At 35.1% G+C, this 12578-nt stretch overlaps 1 pseudogene; it reads right to left on the bottom strand.

The window, feature by feature from the left end:
- Positions 1-9892: 9892 nt before the first annotated feature.
- LOC113622701 (coiled-coil domain-containing protein 90B, mitochondrial pseudogene) lies at positions 9893-11267 on the bottom strand (annotated as a pseudogene).
- Between the last annotated feature and the right edge of the window lie 1311 nt (positions 11268-12578).

Genomic DNA, 12578 nt, shown 5'->3' with positions numbered 1-12578 from the left:
AGTTCTTAGAACTCACTTCAGTGCCAGAGCCTCAGTTCCCTGACTTGTAAAATGAGGAAGTTGGTCTAGATAGTGTCAAAGATTCCTTTCACACCTAAAATTCTATTTCAATCATGTCAAATAACTTGTCTTTCTACTTTGCATAAGAGATACTTAAGAACAAAATATATGTCAAGGATTACTTAATGTAATCATAGAGAACTAAATTTTTATTACACTTAACATTCTGCTTTTTAATTTTACATCATCATCTAGACCTCTAGATGGACATTCAGATAACTGAAACCTATTTGATCCTCACTCATGAAAATAAAAAATAGTTAATTTGGCCCTCTCTGCAATGGTCCTCTTAAATACATAGTGCCATTTTCTTCTTTTCCCTCCTGATAAGTAACTGAAATAAAACTAATGGATATACAAGTACAAAGATCATAAGGTTGGGACCTCTGAGTCTGACAAACAAAAAGCCGATTCTACATCTGCAGCGTGCTGTAGACACATCTGGCTTACTTTAGCTCACAATGGAGTAATATGAATTGTGATAAAAACCACTATTTGTGCAAATGCAAATAATATTCCATCTGCTCAGGACTTTTTTTTTTCCTTATATAGCTTTTGTTCCAGTGTGGTAAAAGCCTGTTTCTTTACCCTGAAGTGCTCCTGCTGATGAAGAGTGAAGTACATGACAATGAACTAAAATCCATTATCAAACAAATACAGTGAGCTTTTCAGCAAGTCATCACAGGGAATGTTGCCTTTTTCTCTGGCATTAAGTTGAAAGCGATTTGTGCTCATGCAAATAAGACAAAGTGGTGGGCTTTTTAAATTTTTATATATATATATATGTTCCATACACTGTAGTTTGCTTTGTAACTCTGCCATTTTTATATCTCCCTTGGTGGGGGAGGGCAGCAGAGAAGCATTTTGGCAGCCTTCTTTAGATTTCCTTTTGGTTTGAGTAGTGATAAGTTCTCAACAGAAGAATTTGAGCTCTGCCTTATGCTGTGTTGAATAACTTACTTGGGAATTGGGAGAACTGCCTTCCCAGCTCCTGAGAAGAATCTAGGGCAGGTTGGAAGGAAATTTAACCCCTGTGCTGCTGAAACCATAGTAAGTTTCAAGAGATTCAACTTCAGGATTTGCTGGTGGTGACAATCAAAGGTAAATGGTCCGGGACTTCCCTGGTGGCACAGTGGTTAAGAATCCGCCTGCCAGTGCAGGGGACATGGGTTCAATCCCTGGTCCGGGGAGATCTCACATGCGGTGAAGCAAGTAAGCCCGCGCGCCACAACTACTGAAGCCCGCACACCTAGAGCCCGTGCTCCACAACAAGAGAAGCCACCGCAATGAGGAGCCTGCGCGCCGCAAGGAAGAGTAGCCCCCGCTCGCCGCAACTAGAGAAAGCCCGCGTGCAGCAACAAAGACCCAATGCAGCCAAAAATAAATTTAAAAAAAAAAGGTAAATGGTCCAAGTTCAATCTTAAATTAAACATTTCCTAGTGCTCAGACATTCTTTTCAGTGCCCTGGGCCTAAATCTGAGGGCTTTGTGAAAGTTATACTCTTCCTAAAATTAATAGGCTATTTCTCTATTTTCAGGAAGAATATCTATGTGAGTGACAATTATACCACTGCCACTATTATTACTACTACTACACAAGACATTGATAAGCCAACTCCAGAGAGCAGTCAGATTCGGGGAAATGTATGAAGCCTTCTTTTCAGTCCACTTCGCCCTTAGCTTTGCCCTTTGTTTCGCTTTCTTGTCCCCTTCTCCTAAGATCTATGATTTCTATTTCGATGAAACGGAGAAAAAAGCAAAAGAATTTGATCCTTTCTTCCTAAGATCAGAGAAGTGGGGCAGAAAAAGATTATAAGCTTGTATGAGCATGAAAACACACTTTTATTTTTACATAAAAACTGAAGGCTTATTTTACACCAATTCTTACTGTTTTATTTATGCCTGATGATTTTATTCAATATTAGTTGTATTTTAAATAATCCAACTAATATTTTCATCTTTGTGAAATTTGAAGAATATTATTTTGGAACAGAGCATTTTTGGAGGTTTGTCTTTTTATAATTTTTATAGTTTATAGATTTCAGGTTATGCATTTCTCTTTTAAGTTTAAATTTTATAATGCTATTTTCAATTAACATTGATTTGTGAATGAAGTACATATAGTATATTGATTTGTGAGTTTGATTTGTGAATGAAGTACATATATATAGTGATGTTAACATACAATGAAATAATAGAAGTAAAAGCACTTGAATTATTAGAGAAAAGTTGCTATGGACATCTAAGATGTTAATGCTCTTAATGCATATAATTTATAATTCTGGGGGGGAAAATGATTGCCAGAAAATGAACAGTATTTCCTTTCTAGAATACATTGTAAACATCAACAGATGATTATTTTCTTATAGCTGACTTTCTAGGACATATATTAAACTACCTTTTACAACCCAAGTAAAACCTGAAATTAAGCACTTGAATACACAATTCTGTTATATTGACAGTTTTGCAGTTAAGCTACCTGCAAATATTAACATCATTCCCCAAAGAGTTCAATTTCACAGCTAAAAACCTGATCTAAAATGAATTAGTTATTTAGAACCCAAACCTACTAAACTACAGCAGTTATGTTGGTATAGTGTTTGTAATTATATTTACAATTTTGTGGTGTATTTTAGAGCTACTAAGAATTGTAAAGAGATAAAATAATATTTGCCCTAATAAGGCCACTTTTATCAAAGGTGATTTCCTTTTATGTTAAGGCAAGATAACTTTTCACTCTTCCTGACTTCAAAGGAAAACGCATTATTCCAAATATGTTTTAAACTTTTAACATAAAATCCTTACACATTAAACCATTAATATACGGTTGGTCAGGAAAATGTCTCATTCCACTCACAATAATGTCTCAGTTTAATTAGACTCTGAAAAGTAAAGGATTTAAATTCAAATCCTGGCCAACATTAATTATAGAATTCTTAATATTGTAGCATGCCCTTTACTAAGTTCCTAGGATATGTCCTGAGCTAAATAAAAAAGGAAATGAGCTTCTGGGGACAAAGGACTGATTTTTGTAAAATACTGTATGTATTGATAATGTGGCACATCATTCTAAAGTGCTCTCCCAAGATTAAAGAAAACAAAAAAAAACCCCACAAAACTTTGAAGTCCTAGAACTTTGAATTTTGAAGAACTGGAACTTTGTTCCAGTGATCTTTTTCCACATGCACAGGGAACAAAAGACCTGCTGTTTCTAACAGCTGTGACTCTTGAACATCTTATCAGCCTATTTAGTGGGGAGATCACTCTTCTATGGCCCTTCCTTAATCCTAGTTCCGTGGAGAGCTGGTCCACATATAGCAGCTGCAGACGCTGCCAGGGAAGAAGGATTCCTGGGTCATTTCATGGACAGTAGGAATAGGATCTAGCAGTGACTGAGAACAAAATGCACAGGCACGTGCCAGGCCCTCTCCAGGCCGATTCCGACATTCTTGTCAGCCTCTTCTCACTTCCATTAGACATGACTTGCTTCCATACCGATCAATCAGTCAACAGGTTTTTATTAAGCATTCATTTTCATATCAGTACTTCTATGAACCACACCCAGGCAACATCTGAAGGGCAAAAAGCACTGACTATATTCACATTCACATCCAAGTTCTGTCAATTACAAGCTAGCTATGTGACCTCCTTGGTCAGTCCCTTAGCTGCAAACGTGGCTCAGTTTTCTCATCTGTAAAACAGTTGTAATAACTGCCCCGTTTACCTCTTGACATGGTTCATGAGAACTAAAAAATTAAGTTATGGAGAGAATGCTTTGGAAATTGTAAAATACAAAGCATACAGAAAGTAGTATTATTGGACTTCATTCTGTGTGATTTATGCATTTCTGTAACTTCTCAAAAAAGGGTCTTAAATAATTTTAAAACTGCAAAAAAAATCTATCATAAAATGCACTTCAAATATCAAGTGAACACCATCATAAAATGCACTTCAAATATCAAGTGAACACCGTCAACTCTAATTCTGGTAAATAGTCAAATAAATTAAATTTTATTGTGGGACAAACAATAAAAACATTTTATTTTCCATTTATTTACTTCTTACTTTATTTCAGTCAAAAATTTAGACAATGACTCTGAGTTTCCAGAAGTCAAAAAGAAACAATCCGAAGTCAATTAATACATTGCAATTTGGTCTTAGATTAAAGGAATTTTTAAAAATTCAGTAGGGTGTCACTAGTGTTCAGTGCAGAATTCTTTTGTGGTATTTCTAAGGATGTTTATATGTTTTTTCATATCCTATATTCTGAGAAAACCTCATTTAAGAAGTTGAAGTAACAGGAAATGCATTATAATCATTCTTCATGAGTGAAGGCTTAACAATCAACACAGAGACATGACAGGTTTCAAGGAATCCACTGCCATCAGGTCAAAAGCAGAAAACACTGAGCACCAGAGTAACAATTTACCCATTCTGAAGCATGGGTCTGTGGCTTCCTCACCAATCTCAAAGCCAAGAAAAGAATATCAAGTAATTGAAATGTATATTATAACACACAGGCAGTAAAACTGACACACTCTGCTCATAGGAGAGAACTTATGTCAGTAATTCAAGCCAACCTAGTTGTTAATGAACATTTCTAACTTGTTTCAGGACCAAAACCGATTTGAAGCAGCAAATTAGGAAGGGAGAGAAGGGCTGTAGAAGGGTATTTCCCACAAGCAGAACTTAGTATATTAACAAGATGTGACAGTATAGAAGAAAAAGAAAAGACAGAAACACCATAAAAAGCAAAGCATGAATTTAAAAAGGGCAGCGGTGCAGAGCTCTTTACAGATGTGGCAAATGGTCTTACACACGTCACAGGAACAGTCTATAGGAATTTACAGAAGACTCTTGGAAATGTTTGCTTAGTACATAAATGACTGAAACTCATACTAGAAAAATTAAAATATAATAAAAGGGTTGATTGTTGAGGGTTTAATCCTTAAGAAGCAGTACAGTTTGGCTATATAGTACAACTCACTTTCCAAGAGTTCAGACTACCCAGATATAACTATATTTTAACCTTTTTCAAAACCATCTGAATCTTTATACAAATAAATGATAATATTACTGGTTCTCTTTGGATGCTGAAAGCATTTAAGGCAATACTTCATGTGGTTTTGTTACACTATGATAAATTCCTAGTTCTACCCCCCTTCACTGGCGAAGTGGTCTCATTGATTTAACACTGCTATTCCTCAATTTCCACATTAGCACCAACAACTCTAGTTTTGTGCTTCTGACTGTGATTATAAGGTTTATAATCAATACTGGGGCCACAATAAAAACAAGAGCCTCTACATTCATAGCAGTTTATCAACTAGAATATTCTATTTCTTAGGGTTGGTTTTTAATTGTTTTGACATGTAACCTCATGATGGCTCTTTCCAAAAAAAAATTAGATTTTTTTTTTTTTTAGCAGCTCACAGTTGATATCTAACCGATGTATTCCAGTGAAGGGCATTCATATGCCAGGAGGACATGACAATTTATTGACATATTGGAGAAATAATGAGTTTATATTTATCTTTATCTTTAAAAAGGAATAAAAGAACCCTATAATATTTAATACACAGTTGACACTGACACCCTAAATTGGTCAACCTACCATAAAAGGTTTGTCAGTTTGGCTGAGGGAGGTATGTGGTTTTAGCAATGCCGAGGGTCAACAGAAAAGCCTTAATTCATCTACAAGCTTTCAGCATATTATGGCCTATTGCAGTTTGTGCATGAGGCCAAATATACCTACATATATTACTTTAAAGAATAGAGTCTTTACAATACCTGACATTAGATTGGGAGAGAAGCCTGGTATATTACAGATTTTGCTGGTAACTTCTTCAAAAAGTACTTAAAAGAGTGGTTGAATTTAAAGTACAGTTGTGACTTTTTTTTAAGACAACTGTTCATGATTTATTGACCTTTCTGAGATTATAAGGGTTAGGTAATAGTGTGTGATCCAGTAGATTTTTTTTTTTTGCAGTACGCAGGCCTCTCACTGTTGTGGCCTCTCCAGTTGCGGAGCACAGGCTCCAGACACGCAGGCTCAGTAGCCATGGCTCACAGGCCCAGCCTCTCCGCGGCATGTGGGATCTTCCTGGACCGGGGCACGAACCCGTGTCCCCTGCATCGGCAGGTGGACTCTCAACCACTGCGCCACCAGGGAAGCCCAATCCAGTATATATTTTTATAAAATAAATATATTTAATAATGATGCTATTAGTGGGGAAGGGTTTTCTGCAACATTAATAAGTGAACAAAAAATTATTTTAAAATTACTTATTTCATCTTTATCTCTTCCGAGTTCCTTCCTGTTTTGTGAATTTTTATAATGTATATAATATTCAATGTTACATATATATGTCTAATATATATTTTTATTTATATATCACATAGATATTTACAGTAATGCATCTGGTAAACAAATATATTGAAGCTGCATGCTCAAACATTTCTGCTAACAGAGATGTGTGATCAACTAACTCATGCATAATGACAGCAACATTTCATACCTGACAACCACATATTGCTGCATTCCTGGTGATATTCTAAAGCACTATGGAATCATGCTTTTATTTGCTTAGCACACTAAACTAGGAAGAGATAATATGTATCAATCAGGATGCTTTCAGTTGCAAGTAACAGTAACCTGCCAGAAGTAGTGTGGGCTTCAGACAAAGGGAGATACGGGCTCCAGGCTCCACCTTCTGTTATTTTCTTAACTTTTCCCTCTCTTTGAGTCAGCTGTAGTCCTCAGGCTGCTTGCCTCATAATCTCAAGACGACTGCCAGTGGTAGACAGGGAAATGGAACTCCTTGTTCATGTGTAGGGGAAATGTGCATGTGTGTCAGAGAGAGATACAGACAGACCAAAACCACTTTTACCCAACTGTTAAAGTGCAGGAAGCTTCTTGCCCAGAAGCCCTAAGACTTTTCTCAAGTTTTATTGGCCCAATTGGCTTAGACAAGACCTTATCTAAAGCAATCACTGTTTAGCATGAAAAGACTATCATAACTGGCCACTAAAGAGTTGGAGTGGAATGCCTATTGAAGAGTAAACCATAATGTTCACTAGATACTATTCTGCCCATTTTACAGATGCTTCCCACTTTACTTACCCCAATGGGTAAGTAAGTAGCTTACCCAAGGTTACCTTGCATATGAGTCACTGACTTGAGTAAAGTGATCATTCTTGTCCTAATCATAATTATCATTTATTGCAATTATTATTTTATTATTGCCAAAACAATGATAAAATGATGAAGATTTGTATTGCATAAAAGAGCATAATATTAGGGAAAAACTATCTACAGATAAATAGATCTAATCGATAACTGAGAAGTAAGTCAGAAACTGTCATAAATCCACGAGACTTAACCAATATAGGAGACTGGAAAAGACCAACTCTCTGATAGTAGGTTGGCCTACTGTATGGAAAAAATAAAACTAACACCCTATCTCTTCATAAATACAGAAATAAATTTCAGATAGTTTGTATAAATGTAAAAAAAACTATAAAAGGAGAATTAATTTTAAGTAATAATTTTACTACTCTATGAGTAAAATATTTGAAAGTAATATATGTATAAGTATTGAAGTTTATAATATTATAAAGGAAAGCATTTATTTTTTAATATAAAAACATAAAACTATATTAATTTTAAAACATCATAATGTTAAAAGGCCAAAAATAAATGCAAAATACTAAATGGTTTTTATTTTAATATATAAATAGTTCTTATAAGTCAATAAGAATAAGATAAACACACCAATAGATAAATGATAAAAGGATGAGAGAAGATGATTCACCAAAGAAGACAATTCAAATTCCAATAAACATAGAAAAAAAATGTCCAATCCCACTACCAATTTAAAAAGTCCTTTCATTTAAAAAAAAAATTTCGCCAAAACAAATAAAATACCTTGTTTTGTTGATAATATCCAGTGCTGATTCGGTTTACCAGAAACCGGTACTCATACACTTTTGATAGAAATTGAATTTTACATTTATTAAATTCACAAAAGTTTTAAAAAATAACATGCTCGACTTATGCAAAGGGGATTTGAGAAGTATATTCTTGCATTTTATTTGTGGAAGTATAAAGTGCTACAACTCTTGCAGAATTTGGAATTAAATTCTTAACAGGTCAAAAATGCCTATATTCATTGACAACTAGGTTACCAAAGAAGACAACAAAAAAATGCAGACAAAAATTTGTTAGTTAAATAAAATTATGTAATAGCCGTAAGTTAGAAACAACCTAAGCATCCAAAAATAGTAAATGGTTTGATAAATTATTGTAAGATCATTCACCTGAATATTTTGCAGTCATTAAAAATTATGCTTATAAAAATATTTGTCATGAGGAAGGACTAATATGTTATTAAATGAAATGTTTATCAAATCTTAGCAAATACAATATGATCTCAGTTTTATTAAAAAATATGGATATGTATAGAAATATTCAAATGTCTTTGGAATATGGAAAGAAAGAATATTTTCACTTTTCAATTTATATCACTGTATAATTCTCAAATATTCTACATTGAGCAACTCAATTATTTTCTTATTTAAGAATGTTTTGAAATCTTTTGTATTTTCAAAATTCTTGTCCTTTTGTAAAAAACAAACTCTTCTCTGCTTCATTCATGGATGTACATACTGAAGAGTTTTATGGAGATCATAAGAATACACTATAAAAATATATATTATATCTAAAGTACAACAACAACAACAAAATTTTTACATACCTACAATTGACTAAAGAGAAGTTATATATGGAAATCATACCTATAATACTACCAAAAATGTATAAGATCTGAAGCCTGTTTTAAAAAGTCTTACAGGGCTTCCCTGGTGGCACAGTGGTTGAGAGTCCGCCTGCCGATGCGGGGGACGCGGGTTCATGCCCCGGTCCTGGAGGATCCCACGTGCCGCGGAGCGGCTGGGCCCGTGAGCCATGGCCGCTGAGCCTGCGCGTCCGGAGCCTGTGCTCCGCAACGGGAGGGGCCGCGGCGGTGAGAGGCCCGCGTACCACAAAAAAAAAAAAAAAATAGTCTTACATACCTGTAGCTGATTAAATGCACTAAAGAAATCCTAGTGTTTACTGAGCACCTACATACTCAAAAGTCAATCTTTTTCATACACGACCTTATTCAATCCTCCTAATAAATGTGAGTAAGGTATTATTCCATTTTTACAAAAGAAGAAACTGAGGCTTAAGCGAGGTTATGTACCTACCCAGCTAGGTAATGTTATAGCCAAGTTTCAAATCTAAGTCTGTTAGACTCAAAAGTTCCTAGCTTTTCACAACTCTATTCATGCTGCTCTTCAAGCAATTTACAGGGAAACAACTGATCAATTAAATGATGAATTAATTCAAAACAGTCTATAGGAAAAGCAAGCTATAGTTTTTGAGGAATAGCATGTGACCGATTTATTTGCAAAACTTTATTTTACTTTTTTGCCTGAATTATCCTGATAATTTAATTCATCTTCTATTTTCAATTTAAGTTTCTTCTCAGCCTACAACCCTTAGAACTGAGAGGAAGCTGTGTCTACAAAATGCCAACCATGCTGTTACCTTAAACTGTCTAAAAGAATAGATGCTTCTTTTTTCATGCAGGTGTTAGACTTTATGCAGATGCCTGGGGAGTAATGGCACACTAATTATTTGTCTTCCGTGGGATTTCTTGGCTTAAACCACCATTGCCAAGGTAAAAAACAAGACATCTAAGAAACTTCAGCTAGTTAAGTATTTTATAAACAGGATTAACTATCATGATTCAAGTAGCTCACTGATCTCAAACTCTATATTCTTTTTTTTTTTACCGTGGAATCTATATGGTCTTTATTTATTAATCCAACACAAATTTATCTACAGTGTGCCAAGAATTTTCTTAGGCAAGAGGATTCTGAGATATTTTGAATCAAAATACAGAAAGTTTTGTTTTGAAAACAACCCAGCTGTTAGCTCTTTGAAAAAAATTGAGTTGGAGAGACTCTGATTCTCACTTGCTGGACCATACAAGGTCAGTCTTTTGACTACTCTGTACTTTAGATTCCCTGTTTATAACTAAACAAATTTGCAACACATACCAAAGAAATCCTGTATGATTTACAGTTGTTCAAGCAAACAAGAAAACTCTGCTTCAGTTTCTATGAGCTATCTAAAGGATAAAGACAAAAGGCCTATCTCAAATCCATCAGGTTTTGAACGGCATCTTTTCAACATAATACAATAAAGACATATATAAAAAACAAAGACAAAATACACCTTCCCATTCTAAAACATTTCCTTTAGTACATATGTACTTTAAATAATCTTGTATTAAGTTTCTACTGCAACTTTCAATGTTCAGAGTAAATCCATCCTGGCACAGTGTTTGTTCTAAGTCAACAGCAGCAGCAGTAGGAGCATAATATAGTAGTTTCACTGTTACTTCCAGAGTCTATAAAGTCCCAATGCTATTGCCAGGCAAGTGAACACTGAGGCTGCAAGGTAACGAATTGTCTCAAGCTTGTTAGACTCCATTAGGGTTTTTAAATAAGCAATTTCAGTGTCAATTTTGTTACCGGTCTCTGAAATATAACTCTGGTTTTGGTTTCATTTTTGGTAAATTCTGTGGTTGCTTCCATAAGTTTCTTTTCTTGATCTGTAAACATATCTGTTACTCTGCTCCTTCCTAGGTTGATATCCAGTTTATTATCTGCTCTGATTCGACTGGTTTTATTTATCAGTTGTTGCTTAACTTGTTCTAATTCAATTTTCATTTTCTGGTTCTCTGCTCGCAGATTTGCAAATTCACCTTTCTCTAGGACGACCATGTCTTTCCTGATGGAGTCCAAATGAGCCATTAACTGTTGTACTGTTATTTCCTGTTGAACTTGAGTGACCATCTCCTCATAGATAGTATGGGGCTGACATTTGATAAAGTGGTTAAAGCTGATACAATTGTTTCTGCTTGTGCTTTGTCAAATCCATGAGTTTCCAAGTCCTGAACCAATGCGCGGGTATCAAAAGTTAATTACCTTTGTCCTAAAGGAGTTATGTCCACTCGCCTCATATATTATCCTTCTTTGGTTGTGGCGGTGAAGAAATCTCTCCGCAGGGCCGGGGAAATAGGCCCGCGGGGAGTTGAAACCCGGAGGCCCCCGCTGCCTTCATGAACGCAGGAGCCGCCAAACCCAGTGGCTCCACATGTCCTCGGCTTTGCAGCTGGTGAGGGAGGGCAAAAGCTCAAACTCTGCATTCGTTTTGATACATTTGACAAAACTCTATTGCTAGTGAATTCCACCTCACTAGTGAATTCCACCTTGCAAGTTTAAGAATAGATTTATTTTAAAGGCATCATAACACCATATAATTACACACTGAATTTTAAAATTAATAATGCTGGATACACAAATAGTATTTTTCATCCAGTTCTCTCAAGAAGAGAACAACACTTTGTCATTAAACTTTGACAGGAGGAGAGATGACCCCATTTGAAAATCGCTGTGGACGGACCTGAAAATAATACTTTCCTCTGGTATCTTACAGCAGCAAATTTCCAAAATCATTTGTATGCCTTTTAGTTGTGATGCTAGGTTTTGTTTGCTTGGTATTCTTTTCCAACATCCATTTTGAACGTGAGCATAAGTATGTTTGTTAACTTTGAAAGATTTCTCCCAAAGAGAAAGAAAAATGGCTAGTTTGGATTCAGGGCAAAGATGAGGGCAAAAAAGAGGTATGTGTCTCCTTTCCCCATTCCACCATACTTTCCTAAGACAGCTCCACTTTCACCCCACACATACACCACAAATACTTATTTGTAATTTTATTTGTGTTAATAACTTATACTATCAAGACTCTTTTTAAAACTCCATTTAGTTATGTACAAAACTTATATCAAAACACTATGAAGATCTTAACAACAGAAACTAAAGAGCATATTTAATTTTTCAGAACTAAGTTAAATGCTATTTGAGTATGATAACCAATCCTCCCCAACACAGGATGCAATTCTCTTTAAAAAAAAAATCTGTTTATCAATATATTTTATGAAATGGCTTGGGAGTGTTCTTTATTTTATCTTTTACAATATGAGCTGCGGTTGAAGTTGCTTTTCAAAATAGTGCTTTGATAACTCTCTTAACACCATGGCATGAAAGGGTAGAGCCTCATCAATACTTACTCAGGCTTCAAAGACATGGTAACCAAATGTTCTAAGAAACTAGTGATCTACTTTACTTGAGCAAAGTAATATTAACAGAAATTAGTCTTCAGTTATTGGGAACTTTGGACTTCAAAACCCTCTAGTAATAAAAACTTTTCACCTGTCCTTAAAACCAAGAGGTCAAGTATTCATTGGCCAATAAAGACGTCCCCTCATCAGCTAGAAAACACTCATTGAAATCCAATTAACTCTTTCACACAGACAACCTTCATTTTCTATTTTATCAGAAAGTTAAATTTACCATTCTATACTCCAATAAAAGTTAAGTTGTTTTGATCTGATAATTGTAAGATGT

The sequence above is a fragment of the Aethalodelphis obliquidens genome, unplaced genomic scaffold, assembly GCF_003676395.1.
Source record: "Aethalodelphis obliquidens isolate GAN/ISIS:26980383/991018 unplaced genomic scaffold, ASM367639v1 scaffold1, whole genome shotgun sequence".
NCBI lineage: Eukaryota > Metazoa > Chordata > Mammalia > Artiodactyla > Delphinidae > Aethalodelphis > Aethalodelphis obliquidens.
The sequence above is the reverse complement of the archived record's forward strand: the minus strand, read 5'-3'. Positions and strand labels throughout refer to the sequence as shown.